The 12,506-nt window shown below is 35.6% G+C and overlaps 1 protein-coding gene across 2 annotated transcripts in view; it reads left to right on the top strand.

Moving 5' to 3' along the window:
- The window catches only part of GRIA4 (glutamate ionotropic receptor AMPA type subunit 4), a 459,094-nt gene that overhangs the window by 67,600 nt on the left and 378,988 nt on the right, over positions 1-12,506 (top strand). The gene's annotated exons all lie outside the window — the stretch shown is intronic.

The raw sequence follows: 12,506 nt of genomic DNA, 5'->3' as shown, positions 1-12,506 counted from the left end.
GATATGTTTATAATTTTGCATTTTATTTTGTGACATTCTGTTAGTTTCAGATGTACAGCAAAGTGATCCATTTATACATGTAGTCGTTCTCTTTCAGATTCTTTTCTCATATAGGTTATCACAGAATATTGAGTAGAATTCCCTGTGCTATACAATAGTCCTTGCATATAGTAGTGTGCATGTTAATCCCAAGCTCCTGATTTATGTCCCCCCCATCCTGGTTTTCTCTTTGGTAACTATAAGTTTCTTTTTGATATCTGTAAATCTGTTTCTATTTTGTAAATAAGTTCATTTGTGTCATTTTTCTTAATTAGATTCCACATGTGAGTGATATTTGTCTTTCTCTGACAGTACAATTATCTCTAGGTCCATCCATGTTGCTGCAAATGGCATTATTTCATTCTTTTTTATGGTACAGTATTAGTCCACTGTATATATGTACCACATGTTCTTAACCCATTCCCCTGTTGATGGACATTTAGGTTGCTTCCATGTCTCAGTTATTGTAAATACTGCTGCAATGAACATTGGAGTTCATGTATCTTTTTGAATTGTGGTTTTCTCCAGATATAAGGCCAGGAGTGGAATTGCAGGATCATGTGGTAGTTTTATTTTTAGTTTTTTAAGGAACCTCCATTCTGTTCTCCATAGTAGTTTTACCAATTTACATTCCCACCAACAACATAGGAGGGTTCCCTTTTCTCCACACCCTTTCCAGCATTCGTTGTTTGTATACTTTTTGATGACAGCCATTCTGACTGCTGTGAGGTGATATCTCAATGTAGATTTGATTTCTATTTCTCTGATAATTAGTGATGTTAAGCATATTTTCATGTGCTTTTTGGCCATCTGTATGTCTTCTTTAGAAAAATGTCTGCTTAGATCTTCTGCCCTTTTTTTAAATTTTATTTATTTATTTATTTTTGGGGGGTACACCAAGTTCAATCATCTGTCTTTATACACATATCCCCGTATTCCCTCCCTTCCTTGACTCCCCCCGCCTCGAGTCCCCCCCACCCTCCCCGCCCCAGTCCTCTAAGGCATCTTCCATCCTCGAGTTGGACTCCCTTTGTTATACAACAACTTCCCACTGGCTATCTATTTTACAGTTGGTAGTATATATATGTCTGTGCTACTCTCTTGCTTCGTCTCAGCTTCCCCTTCACCCCCTGCCCCCTCCCAAACCTTGAGTTCTCCAGTCCATTCTCTGTATCTGCGTCCTTGTTCTTGTCACTGAGTTCATCAGTACCATTTTTAGATTCCGTATATGTGAGTTAGCATACAATATTTGTCTTTCTCTTTCTGACTTACTTCACTCTGTATGACAGACTCTAGGCCTATCCACCTCATTACATATAGCTCCATCTCATCCCTTTTTATAGCTGAGTAATATTCCATTGTATATATATGCCACATCTTCTGTATCCATTCATTTGTTGATGGGCATTTCGGTTGCTTCCATGTCCTGGCTATTGTAAATAGTGCTGCAATAAACAGTATGGTACAAGTTTCTTTTGGGATTATGGTTTTCTTTGGGTATATGCCCAGGAGTGGGATGACTGGATCATATGGTAGTTCTATTTGTAGTTTTTTAAGGAACCTCCAAATTGTTTTCCATAGTGGCTGTACCAACTTACAGTCCCACCAACAGTGCAGGAGAGTTCCCTGTTCTCCACACCCTCTCCAACATTTGTGGTTTCCAGATTTTGTGATGATGGCCATTCTGACTGGTGTGAGGTGATACCTCATTGTGGCTTTGACTTGCATTTCTCTGATGATGAGTGGCATTAAGCATCTTTTCATGTGTTTGTTGGCCTTCTGTATGTCTTCTTTGGAGAAATGTCTATTTAGGTCTTCTGCCCATTTGTGGATTGGGTTATTTGCTTTTTTGGTATTAAGCTGCATGAGCTGCTTGTATATTTTGGAGGTTAATCCTTTGTCCGTTGTTTCATAGGCAATTATTTTTTCCCATTCTGAGGGTTGCCTTTTAGTCTTGTTTATGGTTTCTTTTGCTGTGCAAAAGCTTTTAAGTTTCATGAGGTCCCATTCGTTTATTCTTGATTTTATTTCCATGATTCTAGGAGGTGGGTCCAAAAGGATGTTGCTTTGATGTATGTCAAAGAGTGTTCTGCCTATGTTTTCCTCTAGGAGTTTGATAGTGTCAGGCCTTACATGTAGGTCTTTAATCCATTTGGAGTTTAAATTTTTGTGTATGGTGTTAGGAAGTGTTCTAATTTCATTCTTTTACATGTTGCTGTCCAATTTTCCCAGCACCACTTATTGAAGAGGTTTTTTTTCCATTGTATACTCGTGCCTCCTTTGTCAAAGATAAGGTGCCCATATGTGTTTGGGCTTACTTCTGAGTTCTCTATTCTATTCCATTGATCTTCCTTTCTATTTTTGTGCCAGTACCATACTGTCTTGATCACTATGGCCTTGTAGTATAGTTTAAAGTCAGGAAGCCTGATGCCACCAACTCCATTTTTCCTTCTCAAGATTGCTTTGGCTATTCGGGGTCTTTTGAGTTTCCATACAAATCGTAAGAGTTCTTGCTCTAGTTCTGTGAAAAATGCCATTGGTAATTTGATCGGGATTGCATTGAATCTGTAAATTGCTTTGGGTAGTACAGTCATTTTCCCCCATTCTATCTTCCAACTCACTTATTCGTTCTTCTGCCTCAGTCATTCTGCTGGTTAGAGCATCTAGAGTATTTTTAATTTCAGTTATTTTGTTATCCATTGCTGTTTGTTTTTCTGAGTTCTTGTGAACTGTTTCTTGTACTTTCTCTATTTTGTTATCGAGATTCTTTATCATTTTTACTATCATTACTCTAAATTCTTTTTCAGGCATTTTTCCTATTTCCTCCTCATTTATTTGGTCTTGTGGGTTTTTTTCCTGCTCCTTTGCCTGCATGGTGCTTCTTTGTTTCCTCATGGTTGTCCAAACTTTTGGGGTTGCTTGTCCTGGCGATAGAGGTGTTTATAGAAGACTGTCCAAGCCTCCGACTAATGTCCAAGTATTGGATTAAACAAATATTAAGTCTGCTGGTGTTGGAGGGTTGCCTACAGAGGTGAGGGGGCAGCTGTGGCTCACCAAGGAAGCAGGGGTACTGGCAGCAGGGGTTTTGGGAAGTGCTTATTGGTGTGAGCCCTCCCAGAGTTCACCATTAGCCCCACCAAAGAGCCTCCACTAATAGTTCTTAATTACATATGAGAGAGAAGTCAAGTATGAAAATTATGATTTATGTATGATCAGAAAGTTTTAAACTGGATTAGATTGGATTGAGAATGGAAGTAGGATGGAAGACATTCTAAGAGAAAAGAGAAAAATACCAACACATATATGAAGGTAGAAAAATGTAGAGTGTATTGGAGAGTTATAACAGAAAAAGTAGACTTCTATGGGTTGCATGTGAAAGAACAGAGAGAGGCAAGAATCTAAAGGTCAACAGTGGCCAGATTTTAAAGATCTTTGACAGTTACATGAAGAATACATGAATCTAGTATATAATAGAAAAAATAATAAAGGTTTTTGATTCAGAAAAGTCACATAAGCTGTCCTGAACTTTTTTAACATGGGTAGGGCAATGGTGCATGTTGGGCAAAAGAGTATGAGAAGACACTCAAAGCTGAGAAATAAAATTGAAACTATTGTAGCAATAATATTCTGGCAATAATATTCTGGCAATAATATATATACACACACATAATGGAATGCTACCCAGCCATAAAAGAGAATGAAATTTTACCCTTTGCAGCAACATGGACGGACTTGGAGGGCATTGTGCTAAGTGAAATAAGACAGACAGAGAAAGACAAATACCATATGATATCATTTATATATGGAATCTAAAAAAATACAACAAACTAGTGAATATAACAACAAAAGAATAAGACTCACAGATATAAATAACAAACTAGTGGTTACCAGTAGAGGGGAGGCAATATAGGGGTGGGGCAGTGGGAGGTATTAACTATCAGCTGTAAGATAGGCGCAAAGATGCATTTTGCAATCAGGGAATATAGCCAACATTTTGTAATAATTGTGAAAGAAAAGTAATCTTTCAAAATTGTATAAATTTTTTAATTAAAAAAATAAAATTATCAGTCATAATTATTTTCTTAAGTAGATTTTAAAATATATTGCCAAAATATTGCCCTATAATGTATAGAAGTAAATCATAATTGATATCAAAAGGGTACCACCTTCAAGAGAAGGTTTTTCAAAACATTAAATGGAACACTTAGTTTCTAATTGGTCTAGTTCACCTTTATTACAATTTTATTCTCTCTCCTTTACTTCAGTGTCAGCAAGTCATGTGATAGGATCTCTCTCATACAGTCAGCTCAGAACTTTGTGCTTCGAAGTCCAATCTCTCTAGCAACGAGGTTTTGAGGAGTAGGACCTCAGGAGGTTGTAACCAAAGCACAATTATTTCTTTTTTTTTTTTTCTTTAAGCTCTTTCTTGGAATATAATGGCTTTACACTCTTGTACCAACTTATGAGGTACACCAAAGTGAATCAACTGTATTTATACACATATCCCCATATCCCCTCCCTCCCGTGACTCCCCGCCCACCCTCCTCGTCTCGGCCCTCGAAGGCATCACTCATCATCGAGTTGATCTCCCTTTGTTATACAGCAACTTCACCATTTCTTAACTTTGAATCTTAGTCCATCTTTGCAGAAAAGCCTTCAAGTTCTTGCCGGCAGCTGCTGGTCTAATCCTCACACCTTAGCTATCCTTAATTAGTGTTTATCCTTATACCTTAAGCAGCCTTCTGATACCCCTGGCAGAACATTTTACTTGCATTTTTCCCTGACACCTATTCTTGTATATTTTTTTCTTCAAAGTTAGAGAGAGTGAAAGTATGAGAGAGAGAAGGAATGCAGTGTTTCCTTCCCTCTTGATCTCATGATTTTTCTGCCCTTTCAGAAAAGGAGTATAACTTGATTTCCATGGCAACCCAACTACTCCAGCATATAGCAAGTTTATACTTAACTTTCCCTTATATTTGATTGAATTGACACTATTTTTCTCAGCTGACCTCATGTTCATTTGCTGACAGAACCTGCTTTTTTTTTAAAGGATCTTACATTGTCATACTGAGTGAAATAAGTCAGACAGAGAGAGACAAATATTATATGATATCACTTACATGTGGAATCTAAAAAAAAGGTACAAATGAACTTATCTGCAAAACAGAAATAGAGTTACATATGTAGAAAATAAACTTATGGTTTCCAGGGGGTAAGACAGAGAAGGGATAAATTGGAAGATTGGGATTGACATACACACTACTATGTATAAAATAGATAACTAATAAGTACCTACTGTGTAGCACTGGGAACTGTACTCAATACTCTATAATGGCCTATATGGGAAAAGAACCTAAGAAAGAATGGATATATGTATATGTAGAACAGATTCACTTTGGTGTACACCTGAAACTAACACATTGTAAATCAACTATACCCCAATAAAAATTTTAAAACATATAAATAAATAAATAAATAAATAAATGGATCTTACATTTTGGGAGTAACTTTAACATTTGACCAGTCTACAATGTATATGTGGCTAAATTTGCTCTGTGTAGGTTAATCAGTCACTTTTACCTTAGTGAAAATCAACAAATTCTAATAGGTTTACTCTTAATAGAGTTAAGGGAGAGTAGGATCAGAATAGGGCTATTAACACAGAAAGGACATTCTTAAAATAAGGATTCAAAATGAAAGATTGGGGATGAATGTAAAGCTTATTTCACAGTAGTCTCACAGCTTCTGTGATCAAGTTGTTTAAATAAGATAAATATATATGTATTTTAAATAAAAAGATGTGTGCTTGCTCTATCTCAGAATTTTGAGAATATTCACCCACCCACCACGGATAGTCATTTTCTTGCCAAGGCTGGAGAGCCATCCAAGCAATCTTTCTTAGAGATTTAAAAAAAAAATCACATCTCAGATACAACTCATATTTAATAAAGGCAAAGTTACTAAAGAATTACAATAATTTCAAGATTAAATATTTAAACTATATGGGTTATTTAATTTGCCCATCAGTCTTTTCTTCCTCTTTCTCCTCTTTCTCTTTTATATTCAGTTTTTTTTTCCTTATCTTTAAAATAAGAAGTTTGAACTTGTTATAAGAACCTGAGGTTTACATGGAGATTAGTCATAACGGGCCTTTTATGATGCTCTGTGTGGTGTGGGAGGTGTGTGTGTGTGTGTGTGTGTGTGTCCTTTGCATGTGCTTATGTATGTGTGCATGCATGTGGGGAAGGAATCCTTGTTACCATTCTCTTATACACAAATAACTGATTGTACCATTTTCTTTACTATTAAGGACTTTTAAAAATCTTGAAATAGAGAATAGATGGACAATTTTCTTGGGTAAAGCATGTCTTCCCCTTATGGTAGTACTTCACTTGAAGAGCCAAGGGCAGAGAGTGGAGCTCAAAATGTGCGGTGCTTGAACCCCGAGGAGAGTGAGCAAGATCAGGTGCTTCCTGCATTGTTTGCACTGACTCAGAAGAAAGTAATCACTCTGCTAAGACAAAGATGAGAGGAAAAATCACCTACTCCTTGTTGAGGGTTTTTGTTTTTCTAGTTACTCGGTTGGTTAGTTAATTGTTTGGTTAGTTAATGTGTTAGTTCTTTAATTTAAGACTAGCATACTGGAAAATACATCCAGGTATGATTCCTTGGTACAGATTTTTATAAGTTACAACAGCAAAGTTAGACAGACTGACTGATGTATGCCAGCTGAAGGTGACAGGATCACACAATCAAAAAAAGAGTAAGCTTCTATATTGCTGTATTTAAATATAGAAAATAAAAGTGAGGACATAACAGCAAGACAGAATAAGAAATTTCTTAGGAAGAAATACAGTTCATTTCCTTTATATAATTTAGCCAGAAGAAGTTAAAATTTTTTATGAAAATCAAACATGAACTCTATGAGTCTGAATAATACTTTGCTTAGCTTAATTAAAAGTTAGTTTTAAACAATTGAGCCTCAGTTTCCCCATCTATAAAATGAAGATAATGATAGTAGTTACATCATAGGGCTATTTTGATGATTAAATGAATAATTTTATTGAAGCGTATTTTAAATGCTATCACAATATTAAATAGTAGATACACAAATAAATATTGCTAGGTTCTAAAACCATACACCTAAGAGAATAGCTAAAATCAACAAAAACTGAGTTACAAGTTAACCCCGTGGTGCTGACCCGTTTGAAAGATAAATGATCCCTAAGATTTGTAGAATGTAGGGATTGTATAAATTTGATGGGATTGTATAAATTTGATGGGCCTGTGATGTTGATATGACCACAATGATGATGATGATGGGAAAGAGAATAATAGTCACATTTTATTTAAGTACCTTCCATGGGTTACATCTGTACTAGAAACACTGCTGATGTAATCACTTATTATTGTTTTTTAAAGTTGGCATTTATTGAGTGATTTTTAGGACTAAAGCAGCATAGTAAACATTATTGGGAACACAAAGACTCCAGTGGTGCCTCTGATCTCAAAGCCCCCAGTGCTATTGGAGAGAGATGATATGAACTGGGACAAATTAAGTAACAATGAAATATTTTCTATTGCTCCAAACTTCTGTAGATCCATCCCTTTGATTGGAAAGTAGTACTGTGTTCAAATGTAAATAACTCATAAAATCAACAAGGGGAAAAAAATCCATCTTAACATGTTCCCTTTGAAACCCAAATCAAAAGGATAGACTATCATACCCATTTAACTGCTGAAGTCAAAATAGCTACTTGTCTAACTACACTTTTATGTAACTTTTTGGTAACTCATTATTTCAGCTCTAAATATGAAAGATAATTGGAATATCTGAAAGAGATATGGAATTCCAAATTGTAATCCAAAAATACAATGATCCTGTCTGTAACATATCAGTTGGGTAATTTTTCCGTTAGGGATTAATGCAAATAATTTAATATAAATTACTAAACTAGTTTATAGTATTCTTTATTTCATCTAAATGATGCAGTTTTGAGCATTGTGAAATATAAATGGATATGAAACATACAAAAGCAAATTATAGCATTTTTGGTATATATTGACTGCGTGTTTTGAAAAACACATGTGTTAAACCCTGGATTCACAGTATTTTGCTGTTAAGTCTCTTGGACATCATTTGCCAGAGACTGCACTGAAGGCAGAGAGTTGAAAGCTTCAGCTATATCCATACCACTTCATGTTATTAATATTAAAGATTGTATTTTTTAATAATTTCAATCACCCAATGAATTAAAAGTCATAATAAAATAAAGAATGGGTCAAATTAAATCAAATTTCAGAAAAAAAACAGAGTGAAAATATAACTAATAATAATGTCTGCTGTTTAGTCTCTTGCAAATTGAAATATTTGTGTATGTTATGAAAATAATTCTTATATATGACCCCATTCTTGCATCTGATAAATATGCAGTTTATCAGCAAACTGGCAAATGGCATCTGGCCAAAGGAAAAGGAAAACATTGTTGGGGCTTAGAATTTCAAAAATTAGTTGTTAAAAAACCTCAATCAGGGTTTTTGATTTTAAAAAATAATTGTAAAAAATATTTGATTGTAGAGCAATCTATATTTTTTAAACTCTAGAATTTAAAAAAGAGAGGATGTAAATATTCCTAGAGACGTGCTGTGTCTAATGGCCAGAAGGAGAATCTGGCATTTCTTCCTGTGTGTTAACTCAGTGTAGTATTCTTTTTAGCATGTTATTACACTCTTCTTTTTTATTATTGTTGGATTACTAGTTTATTCATTGTAAACCCTTAAACAGTGCATAGTGTTGCCTAAAAAAGCCAGTCAATCAATGTTTCTTTCCTAACCTGTGTTTGGAGCACAGCCTTAAAGTTCTTTCTTTACAGTCACACGTATTTGTTTTTGTCGGCTAAATGGCTGTTTCTTTAACAGGAAATGAGAATTTAGTTTACATATTTTTTCACTTATTTATTAACTAGGAGCCATTCCTTACATCTCAAGATTATTAAGGTCTGAAGTATTCAAACTAATTTCACTCAGCTATTAACTTCTAAACACGTTAAATTTTAAATAGCATTATATTCTTGTCTCCAATTTGCATCTTTTTTTTTAGTCTTTAGTGGATCCCCATTGTGCTAGGAATAAGGGGCAAGCAAACTCTTTTAAATTGTATAAAAGACTGAATTCTTTGGCATTTCAGTTCTGCTGAAGAAATTTTTAGTTCCCTGAAGGTGGCAACTTGCCTGACAGTCTGGACTTTTTATGTTGGCTGCCCTTACTGCCTGAATCAGTGATCTCATACCACCTCCTCCCCATCCCATCTCCCTTAGGTCTGGGTTACTCATACTGGTCAAAACAAGAGATACTTCCTTTCTGAAGCTTCCCCGAAGCCCCAAAGACTTGTTAGGCATTTGACCTTGATTCTTATAGGGTCCTGGGTATGTCTTCAGAATAAGGCTTCTCACTCCATATTATCATAGCCTATCTCCACTGCTGGACTATAACCCTGAAGACAGCGGTGTGTCTTATTCTCATCGTACCTCTAGTCTGGCATAAACCACAGAGACTAACAAAAAAGCAGGACCTCAGTAAATATGTGTTGAGTCAATTAACTATCTTTAATATGCAAATAAAGTTTTGTTGTATATAGTCATTATATTACACTTGTGGGCTTCCTAAAAGCATTCAGAATGCATTGAAATGAAGTGTCTATTAAAGGTGTTTAAAATTTAATAATAATAATTACTCAATAGTTTGCAAGATACTACTTCTTACTAAAATTTAATTTAAATATTTGCATCTGATAAGGATTTTTAAAGTGTATTTTATTCTGCACAAAATGCAGTTTCAAAAAATATAAGAATAGGGGCTTCCCTGGTGGAGCAGTGGTTAAGAATCTGCCTGCCAATGCAGGGGACAGGTTCGATCCCTGGGCCAGGAAGATCCCATATGATGCAGAGCAACTAAGCCCATGTGCCATAACTACTGAGCCTGCTCTCTAGAGCCCGTGCCACAACTACTGAAGCCCGCATGCTTAGAGCCCATGCTTCACAAGAGAAGCCACTGCAATGAGAAGAAGCCCGCACCACAACGAAGAGTAGCCCGCACCACAACGAAGAGTAGCCCCCACTCACCACAACTACAGAAAACCCATGTGCAACAACAAGGGCACAACACAGCCAATAAATAAATAAATAAATGTATAAAACAAAGTATGAATAGCATTTTCCTGTTAACATTTCATATTCTAAACTAATTATTGTTCATATTTTCTAGCATACTTATTAGTTTATTATTTTCTGGAAAAAATGGAAACAAGCACTTAGAACACAGTGAGAGACTTTTTGGTGATGTGTAAAGGCATTTAAGGGTAGTTTTTAACTTCTGTTGGAACACAGCATCCTTTTGAAAGACTGATAAAGGCTACAGGCTCTCTCTCTTTCTCTCCAGAACAATACCCAAATGCACACGTGCTCAACAATTTTGCCTACAATTTTAAGATTCTGTGTTTCATTCAAGAAAAATAGTTTAAGAAATCTCAGGCTAAAATCAGCCTGAAAAGAACATGGACTCAGCCAAGAGGTGGGACAAAAGTGGAAGGACAAGAGTGCTAAAAATGGTCAAGAAGTATGTGCTTCAGAAAAAAATGTGCAATGGTTTATATATCTGTGAAATACTCCCTAACTTGAATGCTCCCTAAAAAGATGTTTTGGATTGTTTGGAATCAAAACAGTTGTACTCATTCATGCACCCACGCATTCAACTGGCCACTGTGCTAGGAGCTAAGGGAGTAGGGGGAGTACAATTGTGGAAGAATAGTTATTATTTTAAACTAGGCAAATTCTCTGTGTTTCTCACATAAACTAGCCTATCATGCTAAGGATAAGGAAAATAAATCAATTTGCTTAGAAGTTGCTGTTTACTATGGCACTGATTTTATACCCAGTAGCCATTTTTCATTTCTAATTACTATCGATACTATGTGCAAATAAATGAACTTTTTAATGAATTCTAGAACCTCAAAATGTGAGTATATTAATATTAAATGACTAGAATGAAAGTATTAATGTGACATATAATCAATGCAGTAATATTGTAAGGTTATGGTTTTAATCATCATAACAGTGCCCAAAATAGGATGAATATTTTTATAGAAATTTAATGAAAAACATGGCATCTTTTGATTACCCTGAAATTATTTACATACATAGGGATATCTCAAATTAAGATTGCAGTTTTGTGGCTTCAGTCAAGCTCAGGTGGGGTCAGAGGTAATTTTACTTCTCTGTGACATTCATTAAGACTCAGGCTTCGGTCCTTTTCCCTAGTAACATGGAACTGCTTGCAATGAGACACTAGGGGAGACATTGATGAAATCAATGTAGAAGTAATTGTGGCCTCAAGTAAATTGCAATGGAACCAAGGAAAACCAGAGAGAATGTGCATAAACAGTCACCTAGGAAAGGAGGACACAAACTGTGTATATGATATTATTGTTTGTTATACTTGATGACACATTATGATCCACATGCAGGTGTGGCTGAAAGACTATTGTGAACAATGGCCTTTTCACTCTGCACATGCTATGATGATTCTTTGGTTTTGCAGCTGCAACTGCTATTCGCAAAGCATGCTGCTGTTTAATCGGCATCCATTTAAATGTGAAGCCAGTCCCAACTCTTTGCACAAAAGAGCCACCCAGTTCCTGAATATGCCATGACAGTTTGATCTGTCTGTGCTGTTACCTAATTTTCTACAGCTCCATCATATTGCTTTCCCCAAGTACTCCTGTACTCTTTACTAATGCTGAAACTGCCAAGAATTATGTTTTCATGATTATCATTTAAACTCTGGACATTTGTTTTCTCTTCACTTATTTATCCATTCATTCAGAAAAGATTTTTTTGAAAACCTATCATGTCCCTCTCTTTCCATGTGCTACATGTGATGGATAGAGCAGGAAGAAGACAGACACTTTCCCTGGACACTGTTTTTGGCTGCTCCAAACCTGCTACTTGATTTTAAAGATGGCTTGTAAATAGGTTTATAGAATTACTCAAGAAACAAGCAGCTGTCTCTGGAACAAAATCATGTCACTTGACAATACAGAAATTTGAACAGGACCATAACTTCAGGTATTGTCAACTTTCTGTGATGTTTGGATATAGATACAATGATACAAATGATAAAAACACATTGATGTCATTTGTTACTCCAGTTTTTATTCAGTGTTTTGTTTCCCAATCCTGCCTGCCAAAAATAATACTATAACTTTTTCTTTATATTGACACCTTCTACTTTCTACCTTTTTATCTCCTGCGTTAAGGTATACGTTACTTGGGGGCAAGGGCTTCTTTATCTTTGTTTCCTTTGTTAAACCCTGCACAGAACCTGACATATGTATAGCTGGTGTGCAATAAAACTTCTTATTGTTCTTTGACTACAGGAATATAGTCCTGATTTGATTTTGCACAGCCTCT

Source organism: Hippopotamus amphibius, chromosome 9 (assembly GCF_030028045.1).
Source record: "Hippopotamus amphibius kiboko isolate mHipAmp2 chromosome 9, mHipAmp2.hap2, whole genome shotgun sequence".
Lineage (NCBI taxonomy): Eukaryota > Metazoa > Chordata > Mammalia > Artiodactyla > Hippopotamidae > Hippopotamus > Hippopotamus amphibius.
The sequence above is the reverse complement of the archived record's forward strand: the minus strand, read 5'-3'. Positions and strand labels throughout refer to the sequence as shown.